Genomic DNA, 17,341 nt, shown 5'->3' with positions numbered 1-17,341 from the left:
AAGCGACTACTCTCTGCTGAACATCAACGACTCCTCCCTAGAGATCGTTAAGAGCACCAAATTTCTTGGTGTCCACCTGGCGGAGAATCTCACCTGGTCCCTCAACACCAGCTCCATAGCAAAGAAAGCCCAGCAGCGTCTCTACTTTCTGCAAAGGCTGAGAGAAGTCCATCTCCCACCCCACATCCTCACCACATTCTACAGAGGTTGTATTGAGAGCATCCTGAGCAGCTGCATCACGGCCTGGTTCGGAAATTGCACCATCTCGGATTGCAAGAGCCTGCAGCGGATAGTGAGGTCAGCTGGGAAGATCATCAGGATCTCTCTTCCCGCCATCACAGATATTTACACCACACGCTGCATCCGCAAAGCAAACAGCATTATGAAGGACCCCACGCACCCCTCATATAAACTCTTCTCCCTCCTGCCATCTGGAAAAAGGCACCGAAGCATTCCGGCTCTCACAAACAGACTATGTAACAGTTTCTTCCCCCAAGCCATCAGACTCCTCAATACCCAGAGCCTGGACTGACACCAACCAACTGTGCCTACTGTCTTGTTTATTATTTATTATTATTTATTGTAGTGCCTGCACTGTTTTGTGCACTTTATGCAGTCCTGGATAGGTCTGTAGCCTAGTGTAGATTTTGTGTTTTTTCTTACGTAGTTCAGTGTAGTTTTTCTATTGTTTCGTGTAGCACCATGGTCCTGGAAAACGTTGTCTCATTTTTACTATATTCTGTACCAGCAGTTATGGTTGAAATGACAATAAAAAGTGTCTTGTCTTGACTTGACTTGACTTGAGATCATGCACCTATGAAACTAACTTTGGAACTCCTTGATAATATTCACAATGGAGATTTAATATTTCATTGTTGCAAGATTCAACTTTTGTAAATTTTATTAAAGAACAAACCTCTCTATTTTTTGAATTGAATACAACTGAGGGAATGTCAAATTTGGTTATTTGTGATGCGATGAAATCTTTTCTTAGAGGACAAATAATTTCATATTCTGTAGGTTCAAGGAGGAAAATTAAGGCGGAACTTTTGCTGATCATTAATAGGATTAAAGAAATAGATAAACTCTATTCAGTAACACCTAGTAAAGATCTCTTTAAGGGAAGGGTGGAACTCCAAGCACAACATGATTTGCTTTTGACTTTTCCCATTGAACAGCAACTTCTTAAATCCAAAAGCCAATTTTATATACATGGAGACAAATCAGGTAAATTATTAGCTGGTCAGTTAAAAGCAAATATGGCTAGAAGACAGATCCTGAAAATACAAAGACCTGATAGAACTGCAATGGTAGATCCTTATGAAATTAATAAGATATTTATGGATTTCTACTCTAATCTTTATGAGTCTGAACTTTCAGATATTACCTTTATGAATAGTTTTCTGCAAAAATTGAATATACCTAAAATCTCTATTCAAGACATGTATACATTAGAGGCACCTATTAAACAAGAGGAAATAGCAAGGGCTATATCCTCTCTCCAATCAGCTAAGGCTCTGGGACCGGATGGATATACAGTGGAATTTTATAAGACTTTTACTGATATACTTATACCTCATTTATGTCAAATTTTCACTGATTCTATGTCCTCTGGGACTCTCCTGAAAACTTTCTATGAAGCTTCAATCTCTTTAATTCCTAAAAAAGATAAAGATTTATCTGAATGCGCCTCTTATAGACCAATTTTTCTATTGAGTGTGGATTTTAAAATTCTCTCTAAGGTTTTGGCTAATAGACTTGAGAATATTTTACCTATTGTTATTTCCAATGACCAGACTGAATTTATTAAAAATAGATATTCACATTTTAATATTCGAAGATTATTAACTATTATTCACTCTTCTCCATCTAAAGAATCTGAATGTGTTGTTTCTCTTGATGCAGAGAAAGCTTTTAATAGGGTGGAGTGGTCTTACTTATTTGAGGTTTTGGCAGGATTTATTTCCTGGATTAAATTGATCTATCATTTATCTATCTATGGCTACTGTTATAACTAATAATTAAAAATCTCCCTATTTTAGATTACATAGGGGTACTCGACAGGGATGCCCCCTTAGCCTTTTATTTTTTAACTTGGCCTTTGAACCCCTTGCTATTGCTCTTAGAGATTCTAACACTGTTCAGGGTATTATGGTTTCGTTTTTTGCAGATGACCTGTTAGTTTATACTTCAGATCCTAGGAAATCTATTCCTTCTATGTTTTCTATATTTTCTGAATTCAGTAGTTTTTCTGGGTTTAAATTAAATTTACATAAATGTGAGTTATTTCCTATTAATAATTACTCGGATCCAAATCATCAAATACCTTTTAGCGTTGCTAAAAATTACTTTACCTATCTTGGTATTAAAATTACTAAAAATTTTAAGGATTTCTATACATATAATTCTTTTTCCATTAATTGGCTACACCAAACAAATGCTTTCTAAATGGTCCCTATGACATTATCATTAATAGGTCGAAATAATGCTATTAAAATGATAGTTTTACCGAAATTTTTATATATATTTCAGGCAGTTCCTTCCTTTGTTCCTAAAAAGTTCTTCGACAGAATAGATTCTATAATTTTATTTTATATTTGGAACAATAAAAATCCTAGATTGAGTAAATCCTTAATGCAGAAATTAAAAAAGGATGGTGGTATGGCTTTGCCTAACTTTAGAATATACTACTGGGCAATTAATATTCGATACATTTTTTTTGGATTCAGTATTCAGATACACATGAATGTCCTTCATGGTTGGACTTAGAGGTAAACTCGGTGAAAGGATTCTCTTTGGCCTCTTTACTGGGAGCTCCTCTTCCCTTTTTGTTTCCTTAGATTAGCAGACAAGAACTTAATCCCACTGTTAAACATACATTAAGAATTTGGTTTCAGTTTCGTAGATTTTGAGTTAAATAATTTTATTCTTTCCAGCAATATCCATCTCAATTACTTTTTAAACCATCAATTTTGGATAAGGCCTTTTTAATTTGGAAAACCAAGGGAATAATAACTTTTTCAGATTTGTTTTTAGGGGACTGTTTAATGTCTCTTTCTGTTAGTGGACAAATATGATTTATCTCACGTACACTTTTTTAGATATTTACAAATTAGGAATTTTTACGTGGTTTGTTGCCAAATTACCCTTCTGCTTATCCACCTAATATGACAGATGCTCTCTTTCAGTTTAAACCATTTCAAAAAGGGTTTATAGCTATAATCTATAAACGGTTATTGAACTCACGAATAATATCTAATGATAAAATTAAACACGCTTGGAAATCGGAACTTCGAGAGTCATTTTCAGATAATCAGTGGAGTAAAATTTTTCATTCGGTTAATAACTCATCTATTTGTGCCCATCATTCCTTGATACAGTTCAACGTAGTGCATCGGGCCCATATGTCAAAGGATAAAGTAGCGCATAGTTTCTCCAATTTCAATCCTATTTGTGACAGATGTAATACCGAGCTAGCCACTTTAACTTATATGTATCAGTCTCCTATAAAGCTAGATAACTTTTGGAGAGATGTTTTTAAAATACTATCAAAAGTTTTGGATCCGGATCTACAACCTAATTTGCTTACGGCAATTCTTGGGATTATCCCATCGGAAGCAGGAAATATTCCTGTTTCCACTCAACGTATGATAGCCTTTTCGACCTTACTGGCTAGGAGAGCCATTTTATTGAAGTAGAAGGATTCTAATCTACCTATGGTCTTTTATTGGCTCTCCTCCATTATGTCCTGTTTAAGTTTAGAGAAAATAAGAAGTCGGAAATTTGATACATCCTTTAAATTTGAGCAAATCTGGCAACCTTTTATCCAATATTTTCATTTAATTTGATTTATTACTCTTTCAATCTTTTTTTCCTGAAGTTTTAGATTTGATCAGAAAGTCTTTCTTTTTTTTTGGTCATATCCTCAAAATGGACTGCCCAGTCCCTTTTTTTGGGTTTTTTTTTTGTTTTTTTTCTATAGTGCAGGGTTTTTTTTTTCTTTTCATTTAAAACCCAATGTTTTTTCTTTTCTCTTCATAAACTGATAAGAGGAGAATTGCTATTTTCCATTTTTTAAATTATATATTTTATACTAGGTTAACAATATCTATGATTTTGACAATGTCTATCTTAATCTCGGTTATATTGTTACTGATATATATATTTGAGATAATTCTCCTCTTGATTGTATTTATGCTCCTTTTAACTCAATAAAAAGATTAATAAAGAAAAAAAAAGAAAAAAAGACAACTCTGGAAGAGTAGCAAACTTCAGCGGCTGAGATGGGAGAGACTGCATACAATAACTGTTGCCCGAGTACTTCACCGGCTTTATGGGACAGTGGCAAAGGGAAAGCTGCTGTTGAAAAAAAAACTCTCACGAAATCTTGGCTAGAGTTTGCCAGAAGGCATGTGGGAGACTCTGAAGTCAGCCCATGGTCTGATGTAATCACAGTTAAGCTTTTTGGCCATTAGACTAAGTGCTACATTTGGCATAAGCCAAACAATGTACATCATCAAAAATACACCATCGCTGTGAAGCATAGTGGTGGCTGCATCATGCTGTGGGGATGCTTCACTGTAGCAGCTCTGGAATGAATACAGGGAAATCCTGGAGGAAAACCTGATGCAGTCTGCAAGAGAACTGCTACTTGAGAGAATATTTGTTTTCCATCAAGGCAATGACCCCAAACATAAAGCCAAAGCTCTACAGGAATGGCTTAAAAATAACTAAGTTAATGTCCTGGAGAGGCCAAGTCAGAGTCCAGACATCAATCCAATTGAAATTTGTGGCTGGAACTTGAAAAGAGCTGTTCCCTCACGATCCCCATGGAATCTGACTGAGCTTGAGTGGTTTTATAAAGAAGAATGGGAAAGGATTGCAGTATCCAGATATGCAAATTGATGGAGACCTATCCACGTGGACTTAAGCCTGTAATTGCGGCCAAAGGTGCATCTACTAAATACTGACTTGAAGGGGGGTGAATAATTATGCAATCAATTATTTTGTGTTTAATAAATGTAATAAATTTAGACCAATTTGTAGAAATGTTTTTTCACTTTGACATGAAAGGGTCTTATCTGTTGATCAGTGTCAAAAAAGCCCAATTAAATCCACTGTAATTCATTGATTGGAGTATGGCACAGATGCAGTAGAAGCATCCCCATGCAAGTCCGAAAAAGAGTTTTTAAAACTCAGTCTCCATAAAAGAGGGGTACCATCTAGCGGAGTGGTTGTCGGAGTAGTCTGAGTCAGAGTGGTAAGGCTCTGGCTCAACAGGGCTTCAGCGAGAACAGGAGGAAGCAAGGCAAGTAAGGTCATTCCTTTTTTCTTATTTAACTGTTGAGAGAATAGGGGGTATGTCTACAGGGTCAGTGTTCTGTTCTGGGAGACTACCAGCCTCCCCGATGGCCACGTCTGCACCAGGTGCATCTAGCTACAGCTCCTTAGAGATCGTGTTAAGGAACTGGAGCTGCAACTTGATAACCTTCAACTTGTTAGGGAAAGTGAAGAGGTGATAGACAGGAGTTACAGGAAGGTAGTCACCCCAAGGCTACAGGAGACAGATAAATGGGTGACTGTCAGAAGAGGGAAGGGAGAATGTCAGATAGTAGAGAGAACCCCTATGGCCATCCCCCTCAACAATAACTAGCAACACACATAAAAATTGCTGGTGAACGCAGCAGGCCAGGCAGCATCTATAGGAAAAGGTACAGTCGACGTTTCGGGCCGAGACCCTTCGTCAGGTCTAACTGAAAGAAGAGATAGTAAGAGATTTGAAAGTGAGAGGGGGAGGGGGAAGGGGAGATCCGAAATGATAAGAGAAGACAGGAGGGGGAAGGGATGGAGCTAAGAGCTGGAAAGTTGATTGGCAAAAGGGATAAGAGAGGGTCATGGGAAAGGAGGCCTAGGGAGAAAGAAAGGGGAAGGGGGGAAGCCCAGAGGATGGGCAAGGAGTACAGTGAAAGGGACAAAGGAGAGAGAGGAAAAAAAATTAATCATTAAAAAAATGTATTTATCATTATTATTAATTTTTTCTCTCTCTCTCTCCTTTTTCTCCCTCTGTCCCTCTCACTGTACTCCTTGCCCATCCTCTGGGCTTCCCCCCTTCCCCTTTCTTTCTCCCTAGGCCTCCCGTCCCATGATCCTCTCATATCACTTTTGCCAATCAACTTTTCAGCTCTTAGCTCCATCCCTTCCCCCTCCTGTCTTCTCCTATCATTTTGGATCTCTCCCTCCCCCTCCCACTTTCAAATCTCTTACTATCTCTTCTTTCAGTTAGTCCTGACGGAGGGTCTTGGCCCGAAACATCGACTGTACCTCTTCCTATAGATGCTGCCTGGCCTGCTGCGTTCACCAGCAATTTTTATGTGTGTTGCTTGAAATTCCAGCATCTGCAGATTTCCTTGTGTCAACAATAACTACTTCATTTTGAGTACTGTTGGGGGGGGGGGAACCTACCTCGGGAAAGCAACAGAAGCCTTGCCTCTGGCACTGAGTCTGGCCCTGTGGCTCAGAAGTGTAGGGAAATGAAGAGGATGGCAGCAGCAATAGGGGACTTTATAGTTAGGGGGCCAGATAGGCTATTCTGTGGATGCAAAAAAAAAATGCTGATTGTAGTTTGCCTCCCAGATGCCAGGGTCCACAATGTTTCTGAATGCATCCACAACATCCTGAAAAGTGAGTGTGAACAGCCAGAAGTCGTGGTACATATTGGTAACAATGACATGGGTAGAAAAAGGGAGGAGGTCCAGAAAACAGAATACAGGGATTTAGGAAGGAAGCTGAGAAGCAGGACCTCAAGGGTAGTAATTTTGGGATTATTGCCTGTGCCACATGACAGTGATGATAGGAATAGAATGAGGTGGCAGATAAATGTGTGGCTTAAGAATTGGAGCAGTGTTGGGAAATGTATGATAATGCATTTTGGTAAAAGGAACAAAAGTGCAGACTATTTTCTAATGGGGAGAAAATTCAAACATCAGAGGTACAAAGGGACACTTCCTCATGCAGGCCTCTCAAAAGGTTGAGTCTGTGGTAAAGAAGGCAAATGCAATGTTGGCATCTATTTCAAAGGGAATTGAATATAAAAGCAGGCAGTTAATGCTGAGCCTTTATACGGCACGGGTCAGGCTGCACAGAGTATTGTCAATAGTTTTGGGCCTTAGAAAAGATGTGTTGTCCTTGGAGAGAGTCCAGAGGAGATTCACGAGGATGATTCTAGGAATGAAGGGGTTAACATATGAGGTGCATTTGGCAGCTTTGAGTCTGTACTCACTCAAATTTAGAAGAATGCGGGGGGATCTCATTGAAACCTATCAAATGTTGAAAGAACTAAATAAGGTGGATGTGGAGAGGATGTTTCCTGTGGTGGGGATTTCCAGAACTAGAGGGCACAGCCTCAAAATTGAGGGGCGACCTTTTAGAACAGAGTAAGAAGGAAGGCCATAGAAGTTCTCTACCATCTGATGTTCTCCCATCCCTCTCTTGACAGTCTCCTGAAGGCTTTTTTAGCCAAAAAATGGTGAATCTGTGGAATGTTCTGCCACAGACTGTGGTGAAGGCCAAGTCCATGGATATATTTAAAGTGGAAGTTGATAGTTTCCTGATTGGTCAGGGCATCAAAGTATAAGGCGAGAAGACAGGTGAATGGGGCCAAGTGGGATCCGGGATCAGCCTTGATGAAATGGCAGAGCAGACTTAATGGGCTGAATGGCCTAATTCTGCTCCCATGTTTTGTGGTATTATGGTCTAATGTTGTAAAACAATAAAACATAAACTTCTGGGGGGCATTTTTTATAGTTAATTTTATACGGCCACACTCAATTACTTGTACATTGTGTTCTAGAGAATTGCTTTTATATTTATTGAGGTTTCCTTTTTTGATTTTTGTTATATTCTTTATTCTTATTGTGATTTTTTTAAAAAATTCTGCATCAGATTTGGAGTAACAATCATTTTGTTCTCCTGTACACTGACAATAAACAATCTTTAATCTTGAATAGCAAATAAGTTCAATATTTTGTCTTCATATTCAGTAAAATACCTCACACATTGTGCTAGCAAATCTCTTTTTCTGGAGATTCCTTTAGTCTTTCCTTTGTACACTATGTATAGAGATTGGCATCCACAATAGGTCAGTAAAAAAAAATAAAAGGAACACGGTCAGCTAATTGTGTTTTTAGGGAAATTCTGCGAAAGAATTTGCTGAGACCAAAAGTTGAGAAATGGAATATAGAACAATACATTATAGGCCCATCAGCCCATGATCTTGTGCCAACCATTTAAACTACTCTGAGATCAATCTATGATGAATAATATTTGGAAATAATTTTCTTTGCCTAAAAATATCCACTGATCTGGGATAACATGGCATATCGTAAACACAAAATACTCTGCAGATGCTGGGGTCAAAGCAGCACTCAAAACATGCTGGAGGAACTCAGCAGGTTGGGCAGCATCTGCAACACCTCATATATTGTCTAGGTAGTCTCCAGCCCCTTGGTATGAACATTGAATTCTCCAACGTCCGGTAATTCCCTCCCCCTCCCTTCCCCTATCCCAATTTCACTCTGCCCCCTCCCCCAGCTGCCTACTACCTCCCTCATGGTTCCGCCTCCTTCTACTACCCATTGTGCTTTCCCCTATTCCTTCTTCACCTTTCCTGCCTATCACCACCCTGCTTCCCCTCCCCCACCCCTTTATCTTTCCCCTTACTGGTTTTTCACCTGGAACCTACCAGCCTTCTCCTCCCCACCCTCCCCCCACCTTCTTTATAGGGCTTCTGCCCCTTCCCTCTTCAGTCCTGACGAAGGGTTCCGGCCCGAAACGTTGACTGATCGTTTCCATGGATGCTGCCCGACCTGCTGAGTTCCTCCAGCGTGTTGTGAGTATAAAATGGCATATTCTTTCCTTTGTATTATTATGTGAAAACAAATTGTGCCTATTGAACTACATGAGTCTGATCTGATTGCTGTTCCCAGCACTGAGGTTGCAATGTAATAAAGCAGCTTAACCATTAATTTCTGAACTATGTATTGGTTTCACCTTTTAGAGACTTGAAGAAATCCTAAGCAAAACTATTCACCTCAAAAGGGTACTACTAAACACACAGACCTCCTGGTTTTATCTTATCATGTGTAAAGAGCTATGCCGATCAATATTGTATAAAACAAGATGTTCATGCTCCTAATGGGGCCAAATAGCAGCATTGTTATACTCAAGGAGCCATCTTAGGCAAGATCCTATGCGAGTGCGTTCAGTGACAGAAATTTTGTATATCTGTATCTGAAAATAAAGACTCCCTGCTAAGTTGCTGAGTTAAACTCTGTGGTTGTAATGGAGATCATATTTACACTGCCTAGATGCAAACTGACATTTCTCCTCATAATTGGATTCTGCTCAGAAATGAATTCTTCATATGAATGCTCATACACATATGTGTTTACAAAACCAATGTAATACAGTGTTTACATTTCAACTCATACATTTCTATAATTGTATGTGAATTTTTATTCATAATTAGAGAAGTTATTTACCAATGTAATTTATTGCATTATATTTACTTCCAATTTTCACAAAACAAATACTGTTTAGTTGTCTTAACATAAGCCATGTAAGATTTTTGCATCATGATTATATCAATTCAGCAGATGGCACATAGCCAATGCAAATCTTGATTTTGTAACCACCACTGATAATCCTTGATAGCAAAGTTTACATGACTAGTCTTGGAGTGTTCTTTTAGAACCAGCATTGATTTGTCCTTTAATACCATGACCTTTCAAAACTACCGCAGTTCTTGTCTGCCAGGTAGATGTAAGCTTGATTAAGATCAAAAATAAGCATATTAATACCACATTATCAACATGTACATTCAAAAATAAACTTGAAAATTACAGGGAACGATAAAAGAAGCACTCATTCTCAAAAATCCCTTTTTCTGCTATTATAACGAATTCATTGTTCTGTTTAGTTTGCAACTACCCCAAAAATTTACAGCCAGAAACTATTTTATTTTAATTTTATGGAGATCAGTTTTACATATAGTTGTTGGGAAAGTTTCTAGTAACCCACATGCCAATAAGAATAGGGCAGTGAAGGGGTGCAGATATATCAAGAAATGTGTTAAATTCTATATCGTTATACCCTGCCTTGAAACTTCAGTCCATTCATTTCAGTTATGATGACTACACCTGAACTGTAATTCAACTGTTCACTCCACATTCTACAATACTTGTGTTTTATAAAATATTTTGTATAGTTTCACATTATTTTACTGTTTTACTTGCATCTAGAGTCAATCTTATTGTGCTAGCAGACAATTCAATAGTCTTATAACAGTAGTATAGAAGCTGTCTTTCAGCCTGACAATACAAGCCTTCAGGCTTTTGTACCCTCTGTCTGATGGGAGAGAGTAGAAAATAGAATATCTAGGATGGATGGGGTTTTGATTATAAGACTATGAGATATAGGAGCAGAATTAGGCCATTTGGCCTCTCAAGTCTGCTCCACCATTTGATGAAACTATGTACAGGGAGGAGGTCAAACACCTAGAGAGCTGGTGCAGGGATGACAACTTGATGCTTAATGTCACCAAAACCAAGGAGATGTTTGTTCTTCTGCCATCAGGCAAACGTTACAGGAGCATCAAAACTAAAACCACAAGGCTACTAAACAGCTTCGTCCCACAGGCAGTCAGATTGCTAAATAGCTGCTCCACCTGACTCTGCTTTGGACACTTAACTTGCACTGGACATTTATTACTGATTTTAACTGACATGTGGCTGTTGTGTTTTACTATTTATTGTTATGTTTATTATCTAGTGTTGCGTTTGTTATGTTATGATTGCATTGCCCCTGAGAAACGCTGTCTCGTTCTGCCCTGCAGAGCTGATGTATGGTTAGAATGACAATAAAGTTTTTTGAATCTTGAATCATGGCTGATACATTATCCTCTTATCCTCAATCTCCTGTCTTCTCTCCATATCCCTTCATGACTGACTAATCAAGAATTTATCAACTTCTACCTTAAATATACACAAACGCTTGGTCTCCCCAGCCTCCTGTGGCAATAAATTCCACAGATTCACCATGCTCTGGCTAAAGAAATTCCTCCCCATTTCCATTCTAAACTGATGATCCTCTATTCTGAGGCTGTGTCCTCTGGTCCTAGACATTCCCAACACGGGAAACATCCTCTCCATATCCACTCTATCAAGGCCTTTCACCATTCAGTAAGTTTTAATTAGGTTACCCCTCATTCTTCTCTATTCTAGTGAATACAGGCCCAGAGCCATCAAACACTCTTCATATAACAATCTCTTCAATCCTGGAATCATTTTCGTGAATCTCCTTTGAACACTCTCCAGTTTCAACACTTCCTTTCTAAGATAACAGGCCTAAAACTGCTCACAATCCTCCAAGTGAGGCCTCACCAATGCTTTATAAAGCCCCAGCATTACATCTGTGCTCTTATATTTTTCCTCTCAACCTGTAAATTAACCTTTAGGGAATCCTGCACAAGGACTCTCAAGTCTCTTTGCATCTCAGATTTTTGAATTTTCTCTCCATTTAGAAAATAATCTACCCTTTTATTTCTTCTACCGAAGTGTATGACCATACACCTCCCAACACTCCATTCCATCTGCCATTTCTTTGCTCATTCTCCTAATCTGTCCAAGTCCTTACATAGCCTCTCAGCTTCCTCAAAACTACTTGCCCCTCCACCTATCTTCGTAAAGTCCACAAATTTCGCCAGCAAGCCATCAATTCTGGCATCCAAATCACTAGCATATAAAATAAAAAGCAGTCCCAACACAGATCCCTGTGGAACACCACTAGTCACAAGCAGCAAACAAAAAAAAGGCACCCTTTATTCCCACTCTTTGCCTCCTGCCAATCAGCCACTGCTTTATCCATCTTTCCTGTAATACCATGGGCTCTGAGCTTGTTAAGCAACCTTATATATGGCACCTTGTCAAAGGCCTTCTGAAAATCCAGGTACACAATATCAACCGATTCTCCTTTGCCTATCCGGCTTCTTATTTCTTCAAAGAATTCCAACAGATTTGTCAAGCAAGATTTTCCCCTGAGGAAACCATGCTGACTATAGCCTATTTTATCATGTGCCTCCGAGTTCCCTGAAACCTCATCCTTAGTAATCAACTCCAACATTTTCCTAACTGAGGACAGACTAACAGACCTATAATTTCCTTTCTTCCACCTCTCTCCCTTCTTGAAGAGTGGAGTGACATTTGCAATTTTCCAGTCTTCTGGAACCATTTCAGAATCTAGTGATTCTTCAAAGATGCATTCACAATCTCTTCACAAACAAAAGAAAACCTGCAGATGCTGGAAATCAAAGCAACACACACAAAATGCTGGAGGAACTCAGCAGGTCAGGTAGCATCTAAGGAAAAAAGTTCAGTCAACGTTTTGGGCTGAGGGGAATGGTGCAGAGGGGGCCATTACCGGAAGTTTGAGAATTTGATGTTCGTGCAATCAAGTCGGAAGCTACCCAGACAGAAGATAAAATGTTGCTCCTCCAACCTGAGTGTGGCCTCATCACGACAATGGAGGAGGCCATGGATTGACATATTGGAATAGGGATGGGAAGTGGAATTAAAATGGGTGGCCACTGGGAGATTTCGCTTCTTCTGGTGCTCAGCAATCTACATAGGAGGCCGCACTGGGAGCACCGGATATGGTATATGACCCCAACAGGCTGAATGGTGGTGAGTGAGGAGGTGTAGTAGAAGGTGTAGAACTCATTCTGCTTGCAAGGATAAATGCCAGCAGAGAGGGACGAATGGACAAAAGAGTCATGGAAAGCAGAAAATGGGTGGGGGGGGGGTGCTGGGAAGGATGTGCTCGGTGGTGATCCTGTTGGAGATGGAGAAGTTATGGAGAATTATGTGCTGGCTGTAGAGGCTGGTGGGGTAGCAGGTGAGGACAAGAGGAACCCTATCCCTGGTAGGGTGGCAGGTGGATGGGGTAAGAGCAGACGTGCATGAAATGAAAGAGATTCAGTTAAGGGCAGCAGTGATGGTGGAGGAAGGGAAGCACCTTTCTTTGAAAGAGGAGGACATCTCCTTTGTTCTGGAATGAAAAGCCTCATCCTGAGAGCAGATGTGGCAGAGAAGGAGGAACTGAGAGAAGAGGATGGCATTTTTACAAGTAACAGGTGGGAAGAGGTATAGTTCAAGTAGCCGTGAGAGTCCATGGGTTTATAATAGACATCAGTAGAAAAGCTGTCTCCAGAGATTGAGACAGTGAGATCGAGAAAGAAGAGGGAGGTGTCAGAAATGGACTGGGTAAATTTGAGGGCAGGGTGGAAGTTGGAGGCAAAATTGATGAAGTCGCTGAGTTCTACATGGGTACAGGAAGCAGCACCAATTCAGTCGTCGAAGTAGCATAGGAAAATTGGGGAACAGATACCAGCGTAGCCTTGGAATATAGACTGTTCCACGTAGCTAACAAAAAAGGTAGGCACAGCTAGGACCCATGCGAGTGCCCGTCGCTACATCTTTTGTTTGAAGGAAGTGGGAGGAGCCAAAGGAGAAATTATTAAGAGTGAGGACAAGTTCCGCTAGACGGAGGAGAGTGGTGGTGAAGGGGAACTGGTTGGGCCTGGTGTCCAGAGAGAAATGGAGAGCTTTGAGGCTTTCCTTGTGGGGGATGGAGGTGTATAGGGACTGGACATCCATAGTGAAAATAAGATAATGGGGCCAGGAAACTTGAAATCATCGAAAAGATCCAGGGCATGTGAAGTGTCATGAATGTAGGTAGGGAGGGACCAAACTAGGATGGATAGAACAGTCGAAATATGCAGATATGAGTTCAGTGAGGCAGGAACAAGCTGAAACAAAGGGTCTATCTGGACAAGTGGGTTTATGGTTCTTGGGTAGGAGACAGAAATGGGAGGTGTGGGTGCAGGAGCTATGAGGTTGGTGGCAGTGGATGGGAGATCCCCAGAGCTAATAAGGTCAGTGATGATGTGGGATTCTGTTCGACGGTAAGTAAGAGGAGGTGACTGAGTGTTGTCACTGGGCCTCAGCTAGGTAGAGGTCAGTCCACCAAGAGTACTACAGCACTTCCTTTATGTGTGGGTTTGATGGTGTGTTGGAATCAAGACAGTTGCTGTCCTGTCGACAATTGGTAATGAAAAGGTCTAGAGCAGGAAGAAGACCAGGGCATGGTGTCCAGTAAGAGGAGGAGGGTTGAAGATGGGAGAAAGGGTCATTGGTGCGGGGTGCAGAGTCCTTGCCAAAGAAGTAGGCTCAGCGACAGAGGTGGAAGAAAAGCTCAGAGTCATGCCAGGCATGTAAGTTGCAGACGTGAGGGCGTAGGGGGTCAAACGTGAGGCCCTAACTGAGGACAGAACATTCTGCCTTAGAGAGGGGAAGGTCAAAGGGAATAGTGAATACCCAGCACAGATGGGAGCTGGGATTAGCAGAACCCTGGGGTGTAGACCATCGTGTCCAGGTGACTTAACTACCTTCAGATCTTTCAGTTCCCAACAGCCTTCTCCCTAGTAATGGCAACTTCACACACTTTTGACCCCTAACATTCTGGAACTTCCACCATACTGCTAGTGTCTTCCACAGTTCATCTGCCATTTCTTTCTTCCTGTTACTACCTCTTCTTCATCGTTTTCCAGCAGAGATATCCACTCTCGCCTCTCTTTTACTCTTTATGTATCTAAAGAAAATTTAGTATCCTCTTTAATATTATTGGCTAGCTTACTTTCATATTCCATCTTTTCCTTCTTAATGATTTTTTTTAAGTTGCCTTCTGTTGGTTTTTAAAAGTTTCCCAATCTCTAAGTTTTGCTGTAATATATGCCCTCTCTTTGGCTTTTATGTTAGCTTTGATTTTTCTTGTTAGTCACAGTTGTGTCATCTTTTCTTTAGAATACTTCCTCCTCTTTGGGATGTATATATCTTGTGCCTTCCCAATTGCTTCCAGAAATTCCAGCCATTGCTGCTCTGCTGTCAACCCTGCCAGTGTTCTTTTCCAATCAATTTTGGCCATTTCCTCACTCATTTCTCTGTAATTCCCTTTACTGCACTGTAATACTGATACATCTGACTCTAGCTTCTCCTTCTTAAATTTCAGGGTGAATTCGATCCTATTATGATCATGTGCCTTAAGTGTTCTTTTACCTTAAGCCCTCTAATCAATTCTGGTTTATTGCACAACACCCAATTCAGAATAGTTGATCACCTAGTGGGCTCAATCACAAGCTGCTCTAAAAAGCTATTTCGAGAAGATCCCCCTCTTGGACTCTAGCACCAACCTGATTTTCCCAATCTACCTGCATATTGAAATCTGCCATGCCTATTGTAACATTGCTGTTTTGGCATGCATTTTCTATCTCCCATTGTATTTTGTTGACCACAACCATATTACTGTTTGGTGATCTGTCTCCAATTCCCATCAGGGTCTTTTTATCATTGGAGTCCCTGAGCTTGATCCACGATTCAACACCTCCCAACCCTATGTCACCTCTTTCTAATGACGTGACTTCATTTTTTTTTTTACCAACATAGCCATGCCACACCCTCTGCCTACCTGCCTGTCCTTTGAATACTACGTACATCCTTGGGCATTAATCAGCTATAATCTTCTTTCAGCCATGATTCAGTGATGCCTACAACATCATACAAGCCAATCTGTAACTGTCGTACAAGTTCATCTACCCTATTCTGTATTCTATGCACATTCAAATATAACTCCTTCATTCTTGTATTCGCCCTTTTTGATTTTGTCCAGCTTTTATGTTTCAACTCATTATAGTGTTGCTTTGCCAAGGCAGAGAGAAGTATAGCGTCTATGGAGGGAAGGCTGGTTTCCATGATGTGCTAAACTGTATCCACAACTCTCTGTAGTTTCTTGCAGTCTTTGGCAAAACAGTTGCCATATCAAGCCATGTTGATAGGATGCTTTCTATGGTGTATTAATAAAAAATTATAATAATTAAAGGGGATATGCCAAATTACTTTAGCCTCCAAAGGAAGTAGAGGTACTGGTGAATTTTCGTAGCTGTGATGTCTACATGGTTGAACCAGGAGAGGCTATTGTTTATGTTCACTCCTCAGAACTTGAAGCATTCAACTCTCTTGACCTCAGCACTGTTGATGTAAACAGGAATGACTAGCTCTTTGCTTTGCTGACACTGAGGGAAAGGCTGTCATGACACCATTACACAAGGTTCTCTGTCTCCTTCCTGTACTCCAACACGTTGTTATTTGGGATTCAGCCCATTAGAGTAGTGTCACTTGCAAACTTGTGGATGGAGCTAGAGAAGAATCTGGCCATACAGTTGTGAGTGTACAGTACAAAGAGAAGAGTAGGGGACTGAGAATGCAGCATTGTGGGACATCAGTGTTGAGAATAATCATGGCAGTTGTGTAGCTGCCTACTCTTAATGATTGTAGTATGTTTGTTAAGAAGTCAAGGATCTGGTTGCAAAGGGAGGTGCTGAGAATCAGGTTTTGGAGTTTTTTGATGAGTCTGCTTAAAATTAAAATTTTGAAGGTGAAGCTATATATAATGGGTGTCTTTACAACTAAAATGCTCCAGAGATGAGGGTAGGGCCAGGGAGTTGACATCTGTCATATTCCTGATTCAGGACTAGGTAGGTTGCAGTGGATCAAGGTTGTCTGAGAGGCTGGAGTTAATGTGTGCTGTGACTAACCTCATGAAGCACTTCATGATGGTGGATGTCAGTGCCTCCAGATGGTAGTCATCAAGTCATGTTATCTTATTTTTCTTTGATACCAGAATGATGGTGGTCTTTTTAAAGCAGTAGGAAACCTCAGACTGAAGCAAGGAGAGGTAAAAGATGCCTTCAAATATCCCTGCCAGTTGATCTGTGCAGGATCTAAAAACAAGGCTAGGGACACCATCCAGGCCAGATGTTTTCCATGGGTTCACTCTCTGGAAGACTGATTTTACATCAGCAACGGTGACTGTGGATTCAGGTACAATGGAGAGTGTCAGAATGGATAGCATTTTAATTCCTTCTGTTCAAAACGTGCATAGCATATGTAAGTTCATCAGGAAAAGATGTTTCTTGGTAATGCTGCCTGATGGTTTTGTAACCCATTGTAGCAACTAAGCCTTAACATAACGAACTGCTGTCTCATGGTATCTCTGATAACTTTATGGAGGTCATCTTTCAATTTCTTGCATAGGTCAGGGTCACCTGATTGGAACACGGCAGTCCTGGAATTCAGTAGGGAGTGGATCTCCTAGTTCATGCATGGCTTCCAGTTTAGGAACACCCAGATATCTGAAAATATCAAAACAGATTCTAAAATCTGTAAAGACTGAA

The sequence above is a fragment of the Mobula hypostoma genome, chromosome 6 (genome assembly GCF_963921235.1).
Source record: "Mobula hypostoma chromosome 6, sMobHyp1.1, whole genome shotgun sequence".
Taxonomy (NCBI): Eukaryota; Metazoa; Chordata; class Chondrichthyes; order Myliobatiformes; family Myliobatidae; genus Mobula; species Mobula hypostoma.
This window is presented reverse-complemented; position numbering follows the sequence as displayed.